The sequence below is a fragment of the Amblyomma americanum genome, chromosome 3, assembly GCF_052857255.1.
Source record: "Amblyomma americanum isolate KBUSLIRL-KWMA chromosome 3, ASM5285725v1, whole genome shotgun sequence".
In the NCBI taxonomy this organism is placed as follows: domain Eukaryota; kingdom Metazoa; phylum Arthropoda; class Arachnida; order Ixodida; family Ixodidae; genus Amblyomma; species Amblyomma americanum.
Window position 1 is genome coordinate 176,749,980 of NC_135499.1, and position 25,682 is coordinate 176,775,661.

At 46.5% G+C, this 25,682-nt stretch overlaps 1 long non-coding RNA gene across 1 annotated transcript in view; it reads right to left on the minus strand.

The window, feature by feature from the left end:
* Nucleotides 1-9,844: 9,844 nt before the first annotated feature.
* The window catches only part of LOC144123494 (uncharacterized), a 95,205-nt gene continuing 79,367 nt past the window's right edge, over nucleotides 9,845-25,682 (minus strand). Inside the window, exons 2-3 of the long non-coding RNA XR_013313105.1 lie at nucleotides 10,874-11,062; nucleotides 9,845-9,970 (exon numbers count right to left, since the gene is read on the minus strand). This is a non-coding gene — a long non-coding RNA (uncharacterized LOC144123494). The remainder of the gene's footprint in view (nucleotides 9,971-10,873; nucleotides 11,063-25,682) is intronic.

Genomic DNA, 25,682 nt, shown 5'->3' on the forward strand with positions numbered 1-25,682 from the left:
TTTGTTGAAGAGCCCTGGAGTTACCCGCGACGTCAAAGCGAGAGGCTGCATACAAGGTTGTGCCTTTCGTCTAGGGGCTATCAATACGCCGGCAAGTGACAGGTCGTTTATTATCGAAAGTTAATAGGACCGCCCAAGGCAGGTCGGAGCTCGAGCCCTCTGCTGGCGCATTAAACGAGCAGCGAGCAGAGGGCACCGCGTAATGGACGATGAAGCTTGGAGAAAAATGCCGTGGGGCATTGCGCTGGGGCGCCACCTTTACGCCGACAAAACGACTACCGTAGTTCTCCTTGCCGACGCTTCATGGCGCCACCAGCGTTGAGGCATTTTGCTCTAATAGAAATGCAAGCGTCAGGCTTTTCTCTTTTCTTACTTTTCTGGTCGTCATAGCTCCTAGTGCCACTGACGACGTCAGATATCCCAAACCAACCCCAGATAACTATCGTACCGGTGACGAATTCCTGTTCGGGATTTTTCGGGCCCCCACAAAATATCGACGAACATACTGTCGACGTCCGTAGGACGTTCGCACATTTTTGTTGCGTCCATGGATATTTTGAAACGAACGCCGTTAATGAATCTCTCTCGGAAATTCCCATCGTGAATTATTTGTGCGTTTTTTCACTACCCTATTACGAGTAAATTGAGCACAATTAGGCATACAAATCCTGCTAAACCATCTGAAATTAGAAGTCATCATCACTTCAACATCACTCCTTATTTTTCCCGTACGGATATTTTTAAACACAGTTTCTTTCAGGATGCAATCGAATATTGGAATTATTTTCTTAGTCATACTCGTTCTCTTCCTTTAAAATTGTTTTAGCGCCTATTGAATCCGCCTAGCATTTTTTTTTTTTTGCACTTGGGTTGTAGTGTTCATATCGTCTCTACTATTTGACGTTGTTCTGTTCCATGTCTTTAGGCATCATGCTTTTTGCACCCACTCCTGCAATAGCCCAACAGGGCTGCAGTATGTAGCAATAAATAACAAGGCTTGGTATTTCACTCTGGTTTATGTACATCAGCGCAGTATATGGATTACAATTATAAAATGTCATGAACATATACTGTTCAAATGTGTCAAGAAGCTTTTTAAGAAATCCATTCATCTTTCCGCTTTCATGCATGATCACGTTGTAGCTAAAGTTTTTCTCACGAAAAGAGAAAATTATAAATATCATACGCGAAGACTACGCCCAAACGCAAAGCTCTTTACACCATTAGAAACATTAGAAAATTCATGCTACACCTATATTATCTCACTGCAGGAATGCATGCTTGCTGTTCCATGTTTCGATGTCAGGCATGCACAGGCAGCAACACAAGGAATGTTGGTGCTAAAGAAACCTTTATGCGCTTGTTTGGTTACGTCACTTGTAGGCACCCAGCGATGACGTAGCGTATACAGCCTATCTGGTTAGAACCATCGCCTGTTGTCGGCGTCTCGGTGCAAAAATGTGTCTTTTAATTTCAGTTACTTTCCAATTATGCCTTGCGTTAAAGGTGGTGTCGGTATGGAGGATACAAGCAAGAAAGGCGCTAGCGTTGGCACAAGCATATTTATAGACATTTTACGCACGCGACGAGCCAACCAGACATACAATCTACCACACTCGAAGAGAAAAACGCGAACACTACGAGCCCGCGCGGGCGCGGAAAAGAGCACATGCGAAGGAGGCTACGAACTTATGGAATGCAACTGAGAACTCGTCACAAAGGAAGACACTTTGCGCTTTGCAAAGGCGCAATTCCCTTCAACATTCTCATTAAGTCTCTTTTTTTTATCTCGTGAGGATTTTGCGCATTCACAAGCGGATAAAACTTACGTCTAGTACAGCGTCCTATATATAAATCTTCGCTTTCTTCCTTGTGATTCGCTGCGTACGAAATTAGCGCCAGTATTAAGCAACGCTATTATTGCTAGAGTCGCGCCACTTGCAAGCTATGTTACATAAGCATGAGAACGTCATTTTCTCGTGGGGGTGGATGATAGTAATTGTCTCGCGTCGTGGATGGGCGGACAGAAATCTGCGGGCAAAGACAGGTGAAAATGTAGCCGTTAAATGAATTCTTTCAATAGAACGGAAAACGGTTTCTTGAGCTCTTAAGATGTGTTGTAGACTATATCATGCTACCATTTTATATGCATTTTGTATATATGTATTAAACGACGGAGAGGTCCCTCCACAGCCATTAGTTAAGCGTCACAATTTCGATGGCCAAATTTACATGGCAGAACCAGCCACTTTAACACAAAATTGACTCCATGGAATAAAGAAAAAATGTATGCTCGTAGTTACCGAAGACAGGGTATTTTTCGTACATATATCTAAATAATCTCTATCAATCAGGAGCCTCCAGTACGGCGTTTCCACACTCTACGTACAACCTTGAGGCGTTCAACTCACAAGCCACTACCAAGCCACAGATCTGATGTGATTCGATGGGGCACGTACCGCTATTGCGCGGCAGCGCCGGGGTCTACAGTCCATGGTCTGCAATCAGCAAAGCTGCACTGCTACCGCGTGTGTACGACACAAGGCTAGTTCATATGCGGAATGGCGTGTGCCACCTTCGCCATCGCAGTGGTACGCGCTGCAAGATTATAGGGAGCCGGTACAGTAATTGCACACACACTGAGGGCCAACCAGCGTACCCTCTTATGCTGCCGCATGCGGTGTGTCCTAGGTGTTATTCCCTAATCACTACTGTAGTGCCCAATGATGCACCTATCCTTCACAATTATTACCACCTGCGCAGATTTCTGACAACATATACGCTTGCAAGTGAATGCGTCATTTGAGGGAAGCTTACGAGACAAGCAAGGCGCTTCTCCAGGACCTTAATGCAAACACAGTTCCGCTTGGGCCATCGCTAAAACTTCCTTTCGATGAATATCATCGGCGCTCGCTGCAGCTTCGGCGTTTGCGTGCTCCAGCCGCGCCCGCTAGGAGACGGCCGCAGCGGGCGCGAGCAGCGCGAGCAGCGCGCGCAGAGGGCACGAGCGCGCAGCACGTGAACTCAGCGGGGCCCGCATGGAGCGTTCTTCCGGGCGATTCGTCGGCGTCGACGACAGCGGAGCGTTTTTTCGCCGCCGGAGAGGACGTTTTTGCCAAATCGTCGGGTTCTAGCGGAACAAAAAAAAACGCCGACGCCGTGCCAACGCCGGGAGAGGGCAGCGACAGAGGGCCAATGAGAGCCGGAGCGGGCGTCACGTCATTCTGGACGGAGGCGTGCCGGTGCACCCGGCTACAGTTACCCGGCCGAGGGAGACGCGCTCGCATGGAGGATGCGCGCTCGCGAGCCAGCGGCTTGACTTCGCTTCCTGCGCATCCGTCTGATTTCAGTATGGATGGGGGTGCGCGCATCGCACAACTGGGCGGCAAAAAAAAAAAAGCCACTCGGCTGCTGACCATGCGGGAATGAATTCGTCGACGCCGGCGCGGGCGTCGGACGCGCGACGCGATTTCGCGGGTCAAAAAACGCTCCATGCGGGCCACGCGCCGCGCCGGCGTCATGCCCAACCAACGCCTCCGAATTCCACCGCTACGGGAGGAGCACGGTGCTGTCGTCCTGCAGCTGAACTTTTTGTTGGGTTTCCTGCTACACTCAGTTTCTATTAAGAGCGTTAAGGAGCTCGTGAGGAAGAAAAGCCGCGGCGTCGTCGGCGTCGCCAGAGTATGGTTTATGGGGGTTTAACGTCCCAAAGCGACTCAGGCTATGAGAGACGCCGTAGTGAAGGGCCGGAAATTTCGACCACCTGGGGTTCATTAACGTGCACTGACATCACAGAGTACACGGGCTCCTATAATTTCGCCTCCATCGAAATTCGACCGCCGCGGCCGGGATCGAACCCACGCCAGCAGCCGAGCGCCATAACCACTCAGCCACCGCGGCGGCTGTTGTCGCCAGAGTAAAGTATGCCGCGGCTGCTGCGGCTCTGTCCCGTCGTTCTTGCCTGAAAAATCCCAGGCGCACCAGCGGCGAAGGCCTTGCGCAGCTGCCGATAAGCGGTTGCCGATAAGCGGTTGCTGATAAGCGGTTGCCGATAAGCGGCTGCCGATAAGCGGCTGTCAATAAGTGGCTGCCGATAAGCGGCTGCCGATAAGCAACGGCGACCCGATTACTTTATCGCGTTCTATTCATAAAGGCAAACCCTAAGCGTGCTCTAAGTTTTTTCTCTCTCGCTGGCTTCTGTAATTTCCCGATGTGCATGCGATGCATCACGCAGGTCGCCATTGTTTTCATATTGCTTCGGGGAAGGGTTAGAAATGCAGCTCATGTGCATGACATGGCTGCGTTGTATTCGATCGCACGACGAAGTGCGCAAAATATTACACAATGGGAAAAATAAGCATTTATATAAAACACTTATTATAGAAAAGCCACAGAATAACGGAACAGCTTCTCGCTTTTATTATATGCGTTGACAAGCATCGACCCTTTTGGAGGCGCTCTCATGAGGTGATGGGCAAGGAGATTTTGGGCGGAAGCTGGCAGGAAAAAAAGATATCGCTGTCTTCCTAAGATAGAGGAGCCGTATTTGCTCGCCCACGTTGCCTCGTTCGTGTCCTCACGCGTTTCTCCGGCGCTTCGCCTCCCGCGATCAGAGCAGCCTTCGCACGTGCAGTGCCTGCTGCGCCACGCTGTGACAGCCGGACGCTTAGCGCCACCAAAGCGAATGGTCGCACGTGCGCCAGTGACGTTGGCCGGGAAAAGCTTATTGCGCAACGTTGTGATGCCGTGGGATGCTCACGCGTGGGTCGAAAGCTCTACGAGATCCTACGGAACGTTATAAAAATCAATTGCGATGGCCCCTCTTTTAGAGAATGCAATTAGCTCTCTGAGGAAGGAAGGAAGGAAGGAAGGAAGGAAGGAAGGAAGGAAGGAAGGAAGGAAGGAAGGAAGGAAGGAAGGAAGGAAGGAAGGAAGGAAGGAAGGAAGGAAGGAAGGAAGGACAGACAGACAGACAGACAGACAGACAGACAGACAGACAGACAGACAGACAGACAGACAGACAGACAGACAGACAGACAGACAGACAGACAGACAGACAGACAGACAGACAGACAGACAGACAGACAGACAGACAGACAGACAGACAGACAGACAGACAAAAATTTTGGTAGGGCAGGAAAGAAGATTGAAAAATAAGACAAACAGAACGACAGCGCTCGGCTGCTCACCCGAATGACGTGGGTTCGACCCCGTCCGCGGCGGTCGAATTTCTACGGAGGCGAAATTCTAGAGGCCCGTGTACCGTGCGATGTCAGTGCACGTTAAAGAGCCCCAGGTGGTCGAAATTTTCGGAGCCCTTCACTACGGCGTCCCTCATAGCCTGAGCTGCTTTGGGACGTTAAACCCCCAATAACCCCTCCCCCCCCCCCCCCACACACACATGTATGCATACGTGGGCGAAGGGATAAAATGACCCCGGAAGTAATGTCTCCTGCAAAAGTGGCCCCGGAAAGAAAGCTGTCGGAGGAAACATCCTATAAGCCACATCACGACTGAGACAGGACGAAAGTAGTGCCACAGCGTTGTGTCTGTCTACTTCTTTCGTCCTGTCTAAGTCGCGCTGTGCCTTTACCTGATGGAGATTCCACATCGTAGGAGGGTAGGTGGGCGGGGGTCGCCACAAAGTTATCATGGCGTTCACTCGGTTTACTCCTCTATAGCTTCAGGAAACGTAAGTTGAATCGTAATATCCCATTACATATGTCGTGCAGCTGCTGGCAGTTCTTTCAATAGATACCTGCCACGCAAACGTCCATCTCAGGTTTCCCGAAAAAAGAGCTCTACACTGTCTAACCATCGTCAGGAGGCAAGAAGAAGGACTGAAATAAGTTTTGGGGTTTTACTGCTTCACAAGTTTTGTCGGCAATTGGCCACTTGCGGAAACATTGAGGAATTCAGCGAATGTTTTCTCATTATACTGAACTCATCTCTTTACGTTTTAAGTCCTTGATATAAGTTTTCCCATCTATAACAGCTTCCACCTCTTCTCTGGTGCGGGTTTAAGGAGCAGAGTCAGAATAACAATTTGTTAAACATGCGTAAAAAAGCCGTATAAAATTTAACCCACATTCCCTGCAGCTGGCCACAACTTTGAAGTGTGTGTTACTGCCATTTAAGGCACTAAATAATCTTTCAAGTTCCGCAGGCAGACAGACAGAAAAAAATCTGTTAGAAATTTTAAAAATGCATACAGCGTGCGTATACAAAGTAGATATTTTTCTTTCAATAGCATTCCTTAACATTTGGCTTTTTTTCCCTGCTACAGAGACGGTTTTTCACAACAACGTTGTTCACCACTGAGCCCATTCGAACTTCGACTATATTTGTTTTACTGAGCAATAAAGCACGTCAGAGTATAACATAAGAAATAACCACATGTTCATAACACTCTGTTGTGAAAATACCTGCGCCTGTGCAGCGCCAATGAACCAAATTGCCTGCAGCTATTTGGAGATATTTAATACCAAGATCATTCTACAACGATAATTAACCAAACGTCAACGCAATTGCTTATTGTAGTAGCGGCTAGCCTGAATCAATTGACTTTCCTGCGACCGTAGCTGCTTATTGCGTTAGAGCGCTTGAGAGCTTTTTCTTTTCTGTTACAGATAGCACATCCCCTTGATCGCGCCCTTTCCATCGGCGGATATGCTCACTCCCGTCTATCAGTCTTATTGTCATCAACGATGACTACCAAGCTCCATTTCATTGAACGACTTGTGAGCTAAAAGCCATAGTGAGAAAACACTTAAGCAAAAAATAAGGCTGCAAAGGTTTATAAACAACGCACGTATTTTGCATTGCGTGAATTTTATAACCTCATAACAGCTATCACCACGATTTTCTGTTCTCCATTTGACAGGTGTCGTCTTCGTAGGATTTTTGCCACAGAAGCGCTAACTTTGACAGAACGACCTGGGACAGAGAAATGGCGAATAGAACGAGCTATCTGTCACAGGTCTTTCTTTCAAAGTCATAGCGCTTGCATTTCAAAAATGTTGTACTAACTAGCCCCAGCTGCCAGTTTAATCTCTTCATGGCGCAAATTTCGTAACCATTGGGATCATCATTTGCAATGAACTTTGATCAGGGTTGTGCCGAACTAAATTCTGCACTCAAGCTACTTTACGCTACGGCCTGACTCTCCACTACATAACAGCTGCTATCTATAGGATGTGTTAAGTGTGAGGGAAATGGTCAACTTTTTTATCTGTGTCCTTATATAAAAATAACCTCCATTCAGTTAACACATCTGGCGACTGGCGCCTTTCTTCCTTGAAGAGCATTATTATGAAAACAATGCAAAGTTTCATCCCATTCATTTTCCTGGTTTTCTCGCTATACCTTTTTATTGAACGCTGACATAAAAGTGCATTACTCTGAAACGCAGTTTATGAAGCGCAAGTGAAATACAAAATGTGAATTCGGTTAGCAAAAAATGGGAGCCCAGTTTTATAGCGCTGCCAAGCTATAGGCACCGCAGCTACGCAACGATCAAGAGGTCGCTAAACTCTTATACAAGATGCAAGAATCGAAGGGCAAAATACACAGCGCTGCAATCACCGAAGACATATTTCAGCAGGAGGCATTAAAATGGGAAGCTGATGTCAAAGTTTTTGTTAACAAAAAAATCATTAATATTCTCAGAGGCCTTTAAAACCGCATGCAAAGCCGTGCTTCCCTTCTTCAGAAGTTTTTGTTTTTGAAGTTCGACCTTGTTAACCCCTGTTAAAATATGGAGAATTTTCTCCAAAATCTTATAGATCGAAATAAGAAAGGACATTACCAGTGCATTGTAGAGGCTCGTAAATAAAATAAAAATGATATGAGCAAATAAAAGCATATCTGAAAGTTCAGCCTCTAGATAGAGTTATCGGCACTCATCAGATAACAATGCATCAAGGAGATAGTTCTCCAATAGCACATCTGAGGCGCTGGTTACGACCCTTACTACTGCTGCGCGTCTCACCAATGTGCCCGATACTTCGTCATCTCAACGTTTTCTTTTTATTTAGGAAAATAAATATTCAAGTTTCAACAGCGAAAAATCTGACTAATTTAAAAATATGTCACCGCTGATAAAACTCCAGCTTCGAAATAAGGAAAAGAAATAATCTGACTAAGAATGAAAGAGCTAGTGCCTAAGACAATTTTTCTTCCCTGACAGCTCTTATAATTGACTTTGACAAAATGATTCGAAGGTACTAGAATGGCGACAGTGTAGTATTATTATAATGAGCGCTCATACGTAATGAAAGAAGTTCCTTCTAATACTCATGCAGCTAAAAAAATAACAGGCTAGCTGAAGAAGATTAACCGCTAGTGTCGCATGAATTTTCTAGAGCCGCACCTGTCCCCGTAGTGTTGACCTAACGTCAGAAGCTATAATCTGATTAGTTCCTCTGCGTCAGAGGTGTTTCCCCGTTAAAGAGAACGCAGAGCACATGCGCCTGGTTCGATACTTGCAGCTCCCTTTATTGGTTCTCAGCGAGCGCTCTCCCGAACGAGACGAAATCTAATACGAGATACTAAAACGATTATCTCGCGACCTAGGCCTGCGCGTATTCTCTTCGGCGTCACGCTGGGAATAGGCCACAGCCCAGCAGAAGCACATCAACGATATCGTGCGAAAAAAAGAAAACGTTACACAAGTTGGTCGCCTTTTAAATGCAGGCGCAAAAGCGCGGGTCTTTCCGCGCGCCGCGATCGGTCTCGAATTCTCGGTGGGCCTATGACGTATTTTCCAGGTTTAGCATCCGCGTCTGGGTGTAAGGCATCGCAAGAAAAAAGTCGTAGACATACAGCGTCTACGAACAAGGTCGAAGATGTGTTTCCATATATACATACGGCCGCGCCCACATTGTGGTCTTTTCGCACATTCCTGGTTGTAGGAGCGGCTTTTGTTGAATTGTTAGGAAGCTGTTGTTGCTGCTGTGTGGGCGAGTTGAGAGCCCTGCAGTGACAGGCGAAGATATGTGCCACCTCTTTGAAGGTTTCACTCAGTCAAAATTGGGAAAGAGGCATGATGAAATGAAGATGTTTTATCGCAGAGACAAATAAAGTAGTTCATTCAGCAACGCCCCGAAAGGCACAACAGCAACAACAGCTCTGCGATAGTTCGCGAGGAGGTAACGAACGTGATATTGATTGACAGAAATATGCAACGGCAGAACAAAAAATGGTCAGTCGTAGAGAAAATATATTAAAATCGAGAGCAAAGTTTAGTGCTTGTGTGGCGATATTTTAGTTCTAGTGCACAATGTCACACACATTTTTTTTCCTTCTTTTTTGTAAAGACGCGAGCTCTGACTTATTTTTATTTACGAAGGCTCCCACGCAAATCATTTTGTAACAATTATTGCTGTAAATCAGTTGGCTTCGCTGCGAACAATGGCTGGAACGGCTACAATGGAGGAGCGATAATGTGCGGGCTAGTTGCTTGCATATCGTCGACACGAAATAGCGTTTAAGAACATGCAAGAACAGGAAAAATGGCACAAACACCAACAGCCCGGTGTGTCCGTCTTTTCTTATCGTCACTGTCCTATTTTGACCACCGTTTGATGTTGACCACGAAAAAACTTGCCCTGGATGACTGCGCAAAACACTAATTTTTCTACTGCGAATAAATACAGTGCAGTGAAAAAGGAGGAAAAAACCTAAATCTCTTTATATTTTTTTTGTATGGAAAGTTTCTGCACTCAGCAGGCTCCTCAATGCTCAAGAACACTTGAAATAAAAACAAAAATGTGAGTCCCGCCGCAGATCACACATCGGTCGAACTTGGGAGCCTTAAAAGTTTAATTGCCAAAGTTTTGCCGCGGCCATTCGCACTCTCTTCTTCTTTTCTTGCACGCAGAACCTATACCTCGCCGTCGGCTGCAATGAAACTCCCACATCCGGTCAGGAAAGTTGACGGGAACGTCCAAACGCGTTTCCATGGCAATGCCTGTAAAAACAAACGGTAATCGCGCGTCAGTGCGCAAACACTTTGAATGACTGCATCATCAAGACCATGTCCTCTCGGCGTCACAACGCCGTCATTCCCTCGCCACTATTATGGCCGGATTTGCCGCTGAACGCCTCGAAAGACGGCCTGCTCGCCGCTAACATGCCCAGACGAACACATATCAAGTCCTTCTCGGCGAAGGTCACGAACCAAAAGGGAATATTTTTCGAAGTGGAAACAGCGCTGAAAATGAGCGGATTTCTTTGGGAGAACAACGGACGCCTCAAGTGGTGTCTCAATGTTTTCGTTATGGCATCTTTAATGACTTCACACGTGTATTTGCTGAAGTGTGCTGTCGGCTACGAAACGCTCGATTTCGTTCTCTACGGCATCCGTATAGTGGTCGCGAGTGCAAGCTGCATTGTCACGGCTTTCGGGAACGAAAGGCACAGGAAAGTCATCAAAGTCCTGACAGACGAAGCCCTGAGCTGTCTGCCCCAAAGACGCGTGTCGAGAATTCGAAGACTGTCGCGCGTGTTGACTGGAGTTTCCGTTACCACCGTCTTGGGTTTCTTCACACCACCGACTTACATCACGTTCTTCAGCAACGACAGAACCAAGGCGCCCTTTTTGAGGCGTTGCGTCATCTACACCGAAGACCTGCTGTTTGTTGTGTCGATATGGTACCAGCTCTGTTTCCTGCCTTCGCTTTTCGCCCTGATCAGTCACACCATCTGCGAGCTCCTGTCCGCGTTCAACGACTCGCTGCCCAAGCTGTTCACTCGGCCTCTCGGCACAGCCTCTTCGGTTCCCCCGCTATCCCATCAGCTCAGAGCCGCCAGGCTCCGGCGAGACAGAATCCACAAGATATTTCGCGAGTGCCGCAGCCTGTACGCGCCCTACCTGTTCCTTTGGTACGGCTTGACCTTCTTGGGCTTCTGCGCCGAGCTGAGCGCCTTCACCCGTCAGGCCGACTCGTGGGTGCAACGCTACTACAAGATCCTCAGCTGCGCCCACAGCTGGGTCACCTTCTGGGGCGTCTCGCTGACAGCAAGCTTCGTGTACGCCGAGGCGCGCAAGACGTGGGCCATCCTGCAGGAGGCGAGTCTTAGGCTCCCGCCGCTGGAACACGTGGCCGACGGCACCGGGGAATTGACGCTGCTGAAGGAAGACGTCAAAGAGATATCGCTGGCCTTTACCATCGCGGGGTTCTACAAGCTGACGCTCAAGGCGGCTTTTTCCGTCTTCAGCTGCATGCTCACGTATGCCTTCGTCTGGTATCAGATTGGGCCAGCTAGTAACACTGACCGTGGTTAACAGTGAGAAAACAACCATATGTTCTACGACAGACTTTCTTTTTGTGTGATGAGAGTTATCGTTGTGTTTCGTTGAGAAGGGGGCGGTAATTTAAAAAAAAAGGATACTTCGCAGCGTGTAAAACACGAAACTGGCGGCGTGATGGAAGCTTTTATGTTCCTGCATAATGAGTGGATAGAAAGGCGTTTTTAACTTTCTTGCGTTTCCGTCACACAGCTCCCTTTCACGAATTACCGCCATTTGTCTTTAACGCTCCTGCTTTGTACAGTAACAGGAAATGACGAATGCTCAAAACAACCGTTACCATGGGCGCCTTTTGGGGGTACCACGCAGTATGCACGACACAATTGTGGTAGATATTAATTGTGTTCGTTAAATGGATAGTGACGCACCTGTATTTTATTTTTGACAAAGTATACCGTTAGTAATATTCTATTATTTTTATTATTGTTTCTTGTTGGCCTTGTTTTGCCATGCGTTGTCGCATTCACTAGGCTTAATACGGTTGTTAACGTGTTGGTGCGCTAATCCATACCCTGCTGAGCAAGCGGAAGTTACCGGCATTGAGAAACACACGTGAAACGCGGAGTAACTCCGCGGCAGCCGATTCTGATCACTGAGCAACAAATAGGTGAAAGCGCAGGCAAGTTTTCATTGATGTGAAAGCTTTCCTTTCTTGCCCGTGAAAGCTTTGCGTATACAACGCTACCACCGCTCGTTGGCATGGCTGAAGAAATTAAGTTTCAGTGACGCGACAGTACTGCAAATCCCCACAGAAACCCATTCTGGCCGCAGATACCTCTACTGCACCGCATCCACTACTCCGCCTCGCATAGAAAGCTCAATCTTGTTTTGCGAAAACTGCAGAAAACCGTGCACGCCTCTTTCTTTTGCGGAGCGACTGGGAAATATTCCTTAGTCAAAATTGTTTTTTGCGCCACCTGTAGCATTTGCTACGCTTGAAAGAAGTGTTATTACACAACTTTAACTTAGTAAGCTATGAAAGATTCCAAGCCAGACAGAGCGCTGATAAGACAGCCTCTTTCTGTTTGCTTGAAAAATGTACTGAAATTTATCGTACATTCCAAGGTCACGAAATGAATATGTTAGAAATACTAAGTCGAAAACAAAATTATAAAAGTGTAGTAATTGCGTTACATCTGTTTGTTTCGTCTCTCGATCGAATAATGTTCTAAGAACAATGCATGCAGCGTTAAATAAAATAAAAAATAGGGCCGGAGTATGGCTGCCGGCTATTTAACCGTAAGACTCTAAAATAATCTCTGTTCTTGCATCAACTGAAGGTATAGCATTAATTAGTGTCTGAAATGCAATCTTAAGCTCTTTCAATAACCGTCATTTCTTTCCATGATGGCATCATGATCAGACTGCGTGTGTAAGTGGGCGTTGCTGTGAAAATTGCACAAAAAGTATTATGTGGCCATGCTTTCAAGTGTACAACAAGGCTAACTGGGTTGATATGCAACAGTCGATCAGAAATTAAACAACACCCTATGCTACCAGCTGCTCCGTTTCTCGGCCAAGTGTTTCCTGTAAAATAGCCGGAGTACTCAGTCAGATACATTTTACCTGTTTCCGGAAACAGGCGCCTGACAATAATCTCTACTACCCACCAAGCGTTTCCTCAGGAGGCTGTTGTTTATTACACTTCTATTATTATCTTCTCACCAGCCATTACCTGCGCACCTCACCACTACGCCTGCGCTGTCTCGTGTTTTTTTTTTTTCTGCTGTCGCGTGCTTTACCTGCATGCTTAAAGTCGTCATTTTCAGTAGAAGTTACTGTGACAGGATGCGGCATTACTAACACCGTAGGATTGAGACGAGCGCAGACAGCGCAGAGCTTTGTTTAATCTGCAGTAACACAAATTAGCCAGGAGGCAGTTCCCGCAAGGAGACACCCAAACGCAGTCGTGTGAACTTTCGAAGACTCTCAAAAGGATACAGCAGAACGGTTAGTCAAAACAAAGAAGCTGTAGGTCATCGGTGACGGGTGCGAAAACTATTTGTAGGTCAATTTCCAGTGGGAGCAACAACAATCCATTGTACAGATTGTAAATTGATTGTCGCTTTCTTCCGCAAGATGCCAACGTTTGCCGGCAGGGCACTTCCGCTGCCGCCGCACCCACGCGCGTCTCTCGGCCCTGCGTCGACGCCACGTCACATGAATGCAATAGCCTGTTTTCGATCGAGGCCATTTTCTCATTCTTCCGTTTCAGATCAGCAGCTGGGGAACACAGTACTTGAATGGCATCGCCTGGCATTTCTTTGTTCGCTCACGTATAGTGGTGACGGTGAACCTGCAGAAAGGATGGGCGAAGACTTGCGAGGCATGCTATTCACAGGGCACTCTGGTCCCGGCAGTGAAAGAAGGGCTCCGATGCGGCGAACGTGACACGTGCTCTTGCCAGTCGTCCATGGCCTCCTGCTGCGCTCTGCCTAAACGTGACGGAGAGCTCTATCGATAACAAGCGTGCACCGTAAGAACAGTCGAGAATAACTGCGGCCATGTGCGTATACTGGCGATCGTTCGCTGAAAGACTCGTTGCGTGGTGCGAACATAAGGCTGGAGGGAGAAAAAACTGGGTAAGGATAGATGATTCGCCTTTACAAACGAAGCTGAAAATAATGCTGCCATGCACGGACGGTGAAACGCGAGTGCCCGACGAGAAAATAAACACGATATAAACGCTCGTGGCGCTCTACTTCCGAAAGACGCACGCACTGTTCGGCGTGCACTTCCAACTGTTTTCGCTCGTTCGCTAGAGTAACAGCTTGGACTAGTTGGCGACACACCATGTTGTGAACAGTGATAGAGACGACGGGCCGCAACTTATAGAAACGCAGGACAAGCCCTGACTGGTAGTCGAATTCTAACTCAAAGGAAACGGGACGGCGATGACAGCGCCACAAGTGAACTGCTGTCAGGTAAAGAGAAACGAAGTAATGAAGCGATTAAACATAAACTCGACAAATGAATTGAACTGAGGAGAACATACTAATATGCAGAATTGAGAGGTGCGCCTAATCATAAAAGGATCTGAGTACAAGAGAGACCAGGATAAACCACCAGAAACATAAATATAACAAAACTGACGCAATAAGTACTCGAAAAGAACAACACCAGAAATGGAATGAAAGGATGGGGTGATAAACTATGCATGAGGGTAGATATGCAGGTGGTATTTACAATAGGAGATTGACAATACTAATAAGTTATAACCAAGAAATGATGCTTCGACTAAAAAGAACGAAACAGTAAAAGGATGGAAAGAAAAACTGTTCGCATGCAACGGCATCCCTCAACTTAAAAGAAAAAACTAAAAGCGGACCAACAGGGGCAAATTGAAAAAGAAATGAAAAAACACGGATATATGAAGAACCTTGCGCACAATGAAATCTAGAAAATTATCCGTTTCTTTTCAAGAATGTTTTCAGTGATCTTCTGTGCACATTAATTTTCTTCCTCCTCGTTCATTTTGCACTTCTTCCATTGGTTTTCTGCGTCCAGTTCTCTTTGTTTTTGTTTTGTCTCTTTTAGCAGTAGCTGTAATATTATTTGTTGGCAGTTTTAGTTTCCATAACTTTTCCTTTCCTTTCGATGTTTGTTGCAGCGCTCGTTCTTTATTATAAATATCTATCCTTAGCTATTCCTGGCTGATTTTAGTGTTTATTTCAGTGCCACCCCTCGTGCTACTCATACTGGGCTCATCAATCCATTATTTTCCTATTATCTGGATGGTGACGTTGCTGGGTGCTGTTAATTATTCTCTGTTCCTTTTTACTTCTGCACTGTAGTCTGTTCACCCCTACTGACCTTGTTTGCAGATTGCATACTGATCGCGCGCATGCCTCAGTACTGCACACTTATTCCTTCTTCTTAATTTGATTCTGTTGTCGAGCTCCACCTCCTCTTTTTATAGTTTCGTTGATTTCCTTGTTTTTCCTCACAGGACACCTTCTGTCTCGTGACGTCAGTTTGTACGCTTCCCTCTGTTTCCTCCTCCTCCGAGATCGCTCCTCCGAGATCGTGGAGGAGGCGGCAATAGCTTTAACTATAGCTGATACCACTGCTGATATTATTTTCAGCGACTAAAAATTCGCAGTTCGCAATTTCGCGGGAGGCCGAACAGCACCCATCACCCTTAGTATTCTTTAAAAACCAGCCCAACCTACCGGACAGGTCGACCTGATTTGGGTGCCGTCCCAATCGGACAATCCGGGGAACGAGGAGGCTCACAATAAAGCCCGAGGTTTCGTCAACCGGGCAGGGATCTCGCCTCCTCATCCGGGGTTTACGAGAGACGGCATGACCTCTTTTCATGACATTATTCACCATTACACCTTGGTGAGGCGAGTTTATCCCCCTCCGGCAAAAACGCTGTCCAAAGCACAAGAAACCACGTGGAGACGGCTTCAAACGCGCTCCCTCACGCACCCCCGCAACTGTCACTCATGTATGTGCCCCTCGAACCCCAATGTTTCCGCTGTGGCGAACGCGCCACTTACGACCACATCTTACAAGATTTTAAGGAAGAACCGCCTCCGGCGGAGCTAGTACCAATCCCTTTTCTCGAGCGGTGGGGGGGGGCTGTGCTGACCAGCTAAGACCCGAGGACGCAAGTCCGGACTGTCGAGTGGGCCAACCAGGTCGCCAACAGTCACTGACTAACGGCCACCTAACACGGCCCGCCGATGACCGAGCTCTTGACGAAATAAAATGTTTTTTTTTTAATCCAATCCAATCGCTTCCTCACCATAAAACTCAGTTGCTAGTCAGCATTAGCCCATTGTTTCTTGCTGTCGCTTGTCGTCTCTTTTGCGCCTGTGCACAACAAAATACATTTTCCGGATCAGTATCCAATTTTAGTTCTGTACAGTTCAGGGCTGTCAACTATAAGAGCCGCATGGTCGAAGCAACTTGTCTGAGGAGTTGAAGTTCTATCTTATTTCGCGTCGAAGGTTCACACAGGAGTTATCTCTAAGCATGCAGTCGTTGTCCCTTAGCACCTTAGTGGAGTCGGGTTCTGTGAACGTAACGGCTTGGCTTCGACCGTGACAGGCTTCTCTGATGAAACGGCCAATGTATTGTAGAAGCATAGGTCACTGCTTCACCGCCTACTTCCGTTATGTAAAGGGCTCCTCACTGCGCCGTCTTATTGCTATCGGGCGTTCCTGGCGTGGGGGATCAAAATTGCTCTAGGCAGCCGCACGATGCCAGCCTCTAACATCTAGTTCGTTGCGTGCGGTTGCGTGGGTTTCCCAGTCGTAGTGCGTCTCTGTGCTTGATTGAACAGCACGGATCACTTGGCTAGCTTCCTGCAGTTTTATAAACTAACGATGGTCGTAACCCGTGGGTGCCACGAGAACCGCAGGAAAAATAAGCAAGTCAATAAATGAATAACGAAATAATCGGTACATACGTCTAATCAAAAAATAAGTTCTAACACTCAAGAATTCAAGAATTCACCGCAAAATGGAATCTATTTCCACCTACAACGATGCGAATTCACTCTGCGTGTATGCCGACAAGTCCGACGTGATTCAATGCTGTCCCCTTTTTCACGGTTCTCCACCCCACAAAACTAAATGTGCAAGGAAGCAAATTCACACTGCACAGAACTCGCTTCTTTCGAATACAGGGGTCGCATAATAATAATAATAATAATAATAATAATAATAATAATAATAATAATAATAATAATAATAATAATAATAATAATAATAATTGTTTTTGGGGAAAGGAAATTACGCAGTATCTGTCTTAGATATCGTTGGACACCTGAACCGCGCCGTAAGGGTAGGGGTAAAGGAGGAAGTGAAAGAAGAAAGGGGTGCCGCAGTGGAGGGCTCCGGAATAATTTCGACCACCTGGGGATCTTTAACGTGCACTGACATCACGCAGCACACGGGCGCCTTAACGTTTTTTCTCCATAAAAACGCAGCCGCCGCGGTCGGGTTCGAACCCGGGAACTCCGGACCAGTAGCCGAGCGCTCTAACCACTGAGCCACCGCGGCGGGTTAGAAAATTAAGGTTAGAAGGGTTACAAAATTAAGCTTTAGAGATTCCTTGAAATTCGCCACTGTATGAGTGGTGCGTGAAATCCGTCGATGGGCGTAAGTCATGCGGCCATGTGGACATGAAGTGAGATGGGGATTGTCACCGTCAGGCCCTTATTTAACTAAAATGTGTTCATAAGCTTTGTAGCCGCCACGGTTAGCGTGAGTGTACATAGTAAAAGCGCAGAGGTGGTCGCATTTCTAGACTACTCCAGTTGGTAAAATTCTAGAACACGCGTGTTCAGGGATTATCACCCCTGAAGTTTGCACTGCGTAATGCAAGGCGATGTCATTCGACACGGAACTCCTCGTTAGTGTAACGAAGCTAGTGCGGAAGGCTTTTCTTCAATTTTGATAGGTGAAAGTGATAAGGGAACAGTAATCAGCTTCACCGGCCGATCAACGCCGTTGGAAGACAAAATACCGCGCCACGCCGGTAGGCGTTTCGCATTGATCCTCACTGCTTTGCATGCAAAACTACGTTAATCAAACTTAAAATTTGGACGCAGATATCTCGGAACACACAAGTTAGTTCTGCAAAATAGAAGTGTGTAGGAACACGACTGCTTTTTAATTGCTAATATAAACACTCCCACTTACTGGATTCACCAAAAGTTCAGTAATCAATATTGGTTAATTAGATACTTGACAATGAAATTTATTATCTCACTTTGTGTCCTCGCGGCCGCATAATTTATGTTCAGAAGTGTATTTCATGCCCAGCACAGTGCCTAATTTTAAGAAATCTGTAAAGCCTGATTTTTTAACGCCCTGTATAAGACATTCGCGGGCAAGCAAGAGACGGTTAAATAACCACCTGGGATTCTTTAACGTGCACTGACATGGCACAGTACACAAACCTCGGGCATAAAAATTAGTTGGTTGTTGGGGAAAGGAAATGGCGCAGTGTCGGTCTCACGTCTCGGAGGACACCTGAAACACTCCGTAAGGGAAGGGATAAAGGAGGGAGTGAAAGAAGAAAGGAAGAAAGAGGTGCCGTAGTGGAGGGCTCCGGAATAATTTCGGCCACCTGGGGATTTTTAACGTGCACCGACCTCGCACAGCACACGGGTGCCTTAGCCTTTCGCCTCCATCCAAATGCAGACTCCGGGGTCGGGTTCGAACCCAGGTACTCTGGATCAGTAGCCGAGCGCCCTAACCACTGAGCCACCGCGGTGGGTCTCCAGCATTTCGCCTCCAGCGAAATAAGACCGCCGCGGCAGGCATCAAACCCGCGTCGTTCGGGTCAGCAGCTCAGCAGTATAACCACTGAGCCATCGCGATGGCTGCTGAACGTGTTTAGGTTGCTCTATTGCGTGTGATACGAAACTTGGCCTTTACAACGAAGTGACCTGTATAATGAAGGATTTGGGAGGACTCGAGCGCTTCGTTATAAAGGTGCTCGACAGTATTCGCATTTGTCTTCTTCTCCCTGGTTATAGTCGGACTTCCAAGTCAGGCAAGTAAAAACTAGACAAGAAGAGAAAGCACAGGCGCATGCGCGGAGAAAATAGAACATAGCTTCGTAATGTTTCAAACGTCTATTCTCAGCATACAACAGAAAGCCATGCAAATACTCTTCGGTACGTATACTGTGCGCTTTTCTCTTATTCTGTCCTTCCGACACGCCGCTGTGGCTTAGAGGTCGTGGCGTTCAGCTGTTGAGCTCAAGATAGTTGGACTTAATACCAGCAGCGCCGGAGCCACGTTTCGATTGAGACGGAATGCAAAAGCACCTGTGTTAATTTATCAGAAGCCTTCCACTACGGCGTCTCTCACAGTCCATGTGTAGCTCTGGGACGTTAAACTGCACGTACCGTAAGGTACCATACCATACCATACCATACCATACCATACTATACCATACCATAACATATCATACCATACTGTACCTTACCTTACCTTGCCTTACCTTATCGTATCGTATCGTATCGTATCGTACTGTACCAGTATACTCACCTATGAGGTTGAAACTTATGGGGCCGACGAATAGGCTGAGGATTAAATTTATAACAGCTCCGCGAGGTACGAAAAGGAAACTAAGGTGTTAACATTAAGAGACAAAAAGAAAGCTAGACCTCATTAGGCTAGAAAACTAGAACAAAAACTAGACCGCATTAGCGCACGACATTCATTAACTAATCCACTTACATCAGCTTCTGCAAGGCAAAAATTACTAATCTATGTTTTAATCATAATACGACTACAATGTAAGCCCAGAGACTCGGAATGTGCTACCACACTGTAGCATTATATATTGTTTTCGAATATGCTATGGAACTTAGAAAGCGTGCAAAGAAAGGGATTTTCCGAATGCAGTGAGAATCATGGCCGCTCGACCAGGGCCGCTTGTCAGAAGCAGGGCTGCGCAACCGGAAATCGCACATCCGAGTACTCGAGCTGTGCGCGCGCCAAGAAAAGACTTTGCCTCGGAGGCTGTATTCGTAACCAAACGTTGTACACTCGAAACCGCAACTGACATTTATGTAAGAGGCCTGCTTACATGACAGCAGCTTAGCTGAGTGACTTTTGTCTGGTGAAGCTTTCCATTCTACTAATCAGCTGGCAACTGTTCGTGGAAACCACGTGCTTTTAAAAAGGAATGGAGCGCAACTTAGATCCGTTTGTTGCCATGCGATTATAAAATGATACAAGATATTGCTACCAAACGTTTTAAGCATCAATGTTGCGTCCCTGAAATTTATAAATGCTCATTTTGTGATAGCTGCATTTTTTGCGCGCTGCTCAGATCTTGCTAACACTCTGAAGGTGGACAGCGTGAAAAAAATTTAATGCCTCAAAGCATTCACGAGCAAAACCTCTCTATTTTCGAGCTCTCAGAAAAAACGGCCCGCATTTTAGGCGGAGCCGTCTCCCTGGTTAATAACACCGGCTTTAGTTGGTAACAAACAGACGGCCTCTCCCAGAGGCCCTTGTCCTGCAGTTGGCGTATTCAGGCGGATGATGATGACAATTATGCAATAGATTGTAGGCGAATTTCGGTTGGGGGGCACGAAATAGCAGCAGGGCGCTTTGTTACTTTTCGTAATAACTGTTTAACAACAGGCTTGAGAGTGGCTATAAGTGTGCGCACAGTGCGGTGTCCATTTTTAGTTTCCTCCCCAGGGTTTCTGGTTCGGCCTTCCCCAGCGTTGGCAGACCTCTCCACTGAGGATCGCTATTTAGCGATTATAAATCTAGCGGCGTGACAGGTGCCCAACAAAGTTTCCAGAAAAAAAGTAGCCTCACTTCTCTCACTTTGAGCAAAAGGAGTTAAATGAGTTTGATATTTCTTACGGGGCAAACAGCGAGCGACAATGAAGTTGTCTTTCTTCGAGCTGAGTGTTCCGTCAGGTGTACAATGGTAGCACTATGTTTGGGGGCATGCCGAATTGACAATTTTTGGCCCCGGCAGAAAGATGTCACAGCACCCCTGCGGCGACGAACATCCCAATTTCATTCACTTCTACGTCCGCCTGCACAGCCTCACCTCGGCCCAGGTCAAAGTTCAATTGGATAGCACTCCCTCCTTTATCCCTTTCCTTACGGCGCAGTTCAGGTGTCCAAAGATATATGAGACAGATACTGCGCCATTTCCTTTCCCCCAAAACCAATTATTATTATTATAGCAGCAAAGAGCCCCCGAGAAGTCATTGGATGTCACTTGTAGTAACATTTGTTTTGCAACGACCTCTACGGTTGATGATGATGATGATGATTAAACACTCCGACTCTTTGTGCGGCGTTGCTGACGGCTCGCTAAAACATAACAAAACACGTGCAAATGTCGCCGAAACAACGAATCCCTGAATGTTAGCGCCAATGCTTGTGATGACTATCTTCTAAGATAGCCCACTGAAACGTAACACCCCTTTTGCCATTTCCTACTGATGCCTTATACGTCTCACACAACAAGACAATTTATGACGTACTATTCATTTAATAATAAAGCTTCTCTGCGCTCCATAAGAAACCGATAATACTCCTGCTTGCTGGTAATTTTCACTCAGCGATATAGTTCAGGGTGCATGTCTAAAGTCATGTTTATTAACTTAAGGCGCCTGTTTATGGTAACGTAGCGCCATGCCTAGCAGGGTTGTGTTGTAGGCCGGTTGGTGATACATTTGAAAAGGTGCTTCGACATGGCAACAGGGACGAGGACACGGAAGAAAAACACATCAGGTGCGCTGCGATGTATTTTTCTTCTGTTGTCTCGTCCGTGTTGCCGCACCGAATGACCTTTTCAAGCAGCGCCATGGGTGCAGACGTTTCTGCCTGCGTGCATGCGCAATTGTGTGCGTGTTTGTGCGGTGCGTGTCTGCGTGTGTGCGTGCCTGCTGAGATAACATACACTAACGAAGTTTAATGGTCGACAAGAATTCTTGAGAGCCTTCATTTGCAGCATAGGGTTAAGCAGAGAGAGTTCGACGCGTATGCATTTCGGCCACAACATTCAAAGTTACAAACACAGTAAACCTATTCTCGAGTGAACCTAGCAGATGACCAGTAGCGGCTGTTTCGCTTAGTGACCAAAAAAAAAAACGATTCAGTATCGAGTTGTTGCACACAATGCCTAGCACAAGTAAACAGAGCTGATTTGTATTTTGCTTCAAACTCAACCCCGGCCGTCGCGGCAATACACTAGCGCCAGCGATTTAGCCGTCTACGAGAGTCAACAACACAGGGTAAGCGTTCTCAGCGCGTGCATCATATTTCCCTTTCGGCGTGCCCCTTACGCAACGTCCGCCGGCCGGAACACCAGCGCCGAGCGAGCTTTTCTCAATCAGTCGCGGCCACAACTGTGCCGCCCTCTCCCCGAGATTGGCATCCCGCAGCTTGCTCTCGCTTCGTCCCTCTATTAGACCTAATTCCCTAGAACGTTCTACGCAGAAAGCGACACCTGCAGGAGCATCCTCCTCCGCACTCGGCGGTTGCCGTGGAGACGCGTAGCGTCACGTGGGTTCCGCTCCCGAAGCTTCCACGTGAAACGCGGGGAGCACGCCGAGACGCGGGAGATTAGGAGAGGGTGAGCGCGCGTGAGCGAAAGAGGGAGAAAGGGTTCTATCGCTCGTCCCTCGGGCCCAGGTGCGGCCAGTTGCTGATCGACATGAGACAGGGACAGGCGCGCCTCTCGCCTCAGCACCTCGACACCGGGCTGTGTTTTGTGCAAGTCATCTGGCCCTCGGCGTGCACTGGCTAAAAAGCCCACAGGGGGGTCACTGAAGGAGCAAACGTGCGTCCGCACTCGTGGATACGGTATTGGCCCGTTTACGTATTTTAGTTTTCGGGGAGTTTTCTGTTTGTCGTTCTTTTTCGCAAACCATTGGTAGACAAGCCAGTTAGCTGAGACACGCGAGAAATCAGCGAGGCCGAATTTGCTCGTGGAGGAAGTCCCTCACCAGTTCATGGAACAACTGCGGCTCAACGTCAACAAAGCACCAGCCAAAACGCCGTGGACTTCTCTTGGAATCTACACTCAGGTGAGTTTCCCTTTCGCTTCACGCGCCTATCTGGTAGCTTCAGCACTACGACAATAACTGCTGTTTGAGGAATACCCAAACAGTACTTCACCATTTAAATTAAGTTTAGGTATTGTATTCTATACTGAATGAATGGGCGGAGAAGTCGCGAGGAAGAGTTAAATTAGATCCATCTCATTACGTTGTGAACAATGATTGCAGGAAAACGCAAACTGAGCTTTATTTCCTTCATTTGGTGACAGTGTTAAGATTCGGAAGGGGGATGTCAGGTTTACAGCTTAGCTCGCAGATTACTCTTATACAACGTTAAATCAGCAAGACTCCGACGCGGCAAGACTGATTTGATGGCTTTAGGGCATGGTATCGGCAAAATGTCCATAAGAAACTTTTAGGTCATTTTAAGAAACTGCTCGACCATTTTAACACACTATATTTAGTTTTTGTGTGGGTGTCGTAACTCGAATATAATTTCTTACTTCGCTCAAAAGGCGCGATAATAACATACATTTTATAACACCATCACCGTGGCTCTTGATACAAACCACAGAGCAGTATTGTGTACTTTCATCCTGCTTCCAGGCAAAGTTGAGTTTTAAGTCACTCACGAATCAGTTGTGCTGTCCAACTATCTCCTACCGCTAATCGAATTCACATTATCGAATGAAGTGGGGAATTTTTCACGTGGGAGCACTAATTATCTGTATGGCTATCACGACGCTCTGATTAATGACCTTACATATTTGTAAACGGAGATGTGAGGCAATGGCTGCTGAGATTGAACCAACATCAACAGTCCCGTACTTCATCCCGAACTCTTAAGGCTGGAACTGCAGGTCAGTTTTTAATGTTTCCACAGAATCTTACCGGCAGGCCGTTCTCCTCAAGTAGCAGTCACCGACAACTTTAAAAACCAGTTTTTGCAATAGGGATCGCGCCGACTACGTATGATACTATATGTATAAATGCGAATGTTTCTTTCGTTTGCACAAAATGAAATGACGGAAGTACATGTCAAAAAGAAATTTAGTATGCATATTTGTGAGAAAAAGAAACGCCTGCCGGAAAAAAGAACATGCATACAATACCATATCATAATGGCTTGGACATTTTAGTACAATTTGATCGAGTTTTTCTGGCTTTACACCCAAGTTTGGATCTAAACATCGCAATTTGGCCACGTAAGCTACAGGTGGGTGAGCTGTCTTCTAAAGCAAGAAGTTTTTTTCAACGTACAGCGCGCGTCAGTCCAGTCCACAGCTCTCGAGAGGCGCACTGAGCAGCAAAGAAAAAGACGTCTGGCCGCAGCTACTCGATTGTAAAGAAAAAGTTTGGTTGGAAGTCCGTCTGCATGAGCCCATAAACTAGATGCAAAAGAACACCTTATCTCCAGCCTACTGGTTATGGTGAAGCTTCGCTTTTTATTGTTTCTGTAGTACCTCTCTAGAATTCTACGCATATGGGCAACGCTTTCTGTACATATGGCATACCGTGACAGGTGGCGTGGTCTCTGCAATGCGGACACGCTAAATCATTGTAGTTTGGGGTGAAATATGAGCATCTATCCCGGCCAAAGCATCAAGCGTCTCGTAAAAAAAAAAGGAGTTGTTATTGATGTTATGGCTTCAAAAAACGTGCCCACGACGGTGATTGGCCATGCAGGAAATAATTCAAAGTCTTACACTGCCAACCAGACTTTGAGAAAACAAAAGTGAACAAGAAAAAAGAGTGCAAATTAGGAGAATTAACTGCGAATGAACCATCCATGTATTCGTCGCATCAACAAAATGCCGTTTTTTTTTCTTGGCTTTCTGACAGAGACAGATGAAGAGAAATAGGGAAGGCAGGGATGTTAACCAGAAAGGTGTTCCGGTTGGCTACCGTACTCTGGGGGGGTGGGGTGAAGGAACTGAGAAAGGAAGGAGAGAAGGGGCGAAAGCCGACGTACAGTTTGCTGAAATTTCAGATTGCGCACGGTATTATTTACCTTGATGTAAAAATTTCATTAACGTTATACTGCTCCGCTACAGCCCTGCTGGTTAATGCAATTTTCTGTCGTCTCATAATGTATATCGTCCAAACTTTCTGAGCAGTGTTCTGCGGATAACGAAACACAGGGTTCAGAACAATTTGACGAAATATTTAACTACGCCCATGCGGTAAACGTAGGCGGAGACGCGCAGAGGTAAAATTAAGGAACACACAAGAATCTGTCCGACTGTTTGAAACGTGTGAGCTTTTTAAAATGTTATTACTGTTTTCTGCACATTATTGTAATGAAATTATAAAACACCCATAAGATATTTTTTATTCGTAACATACTGCGGTCTAAGACCAAGCAGATGGGAAGACACAGATTACAATGAGTTATCAATGCTTTCGGAAACATGCTTGAAACGTGTGCTTGGCTACAGAAAAGCAGACATTAACAATGACATGGCACAACGACTTACCAAACGCAGAGAAGGAATACGTCCAACAAGACAAAAATTGTTATGATATTGTACATTGGGAGATCATATTTCCTCATAAAAATAAACGATAAACAGTAAGAGCATCAAATACGGAAGTGCGCTTGCACAAAAAGATTAGAAAAGTGTCGCAATAGAATGTCAAGCTAGTATGAGGGTTGTAATACACTAGTCAAAGCATACTCAAAATTTTCCGCCGAAAAAACTGCTAGGGGTAGGTCATTCCACTTGATTTTGGCGCGTGGAAAGAATGATTACTTAAACAAGTTTGTGCGCGCGGCATATGAAAGCATATTATGGACATGACGGTGCCTGGATGGAGGCGCCAAAAATGTTCTGACATAAATGCTTAGTTACGATGTTGTTG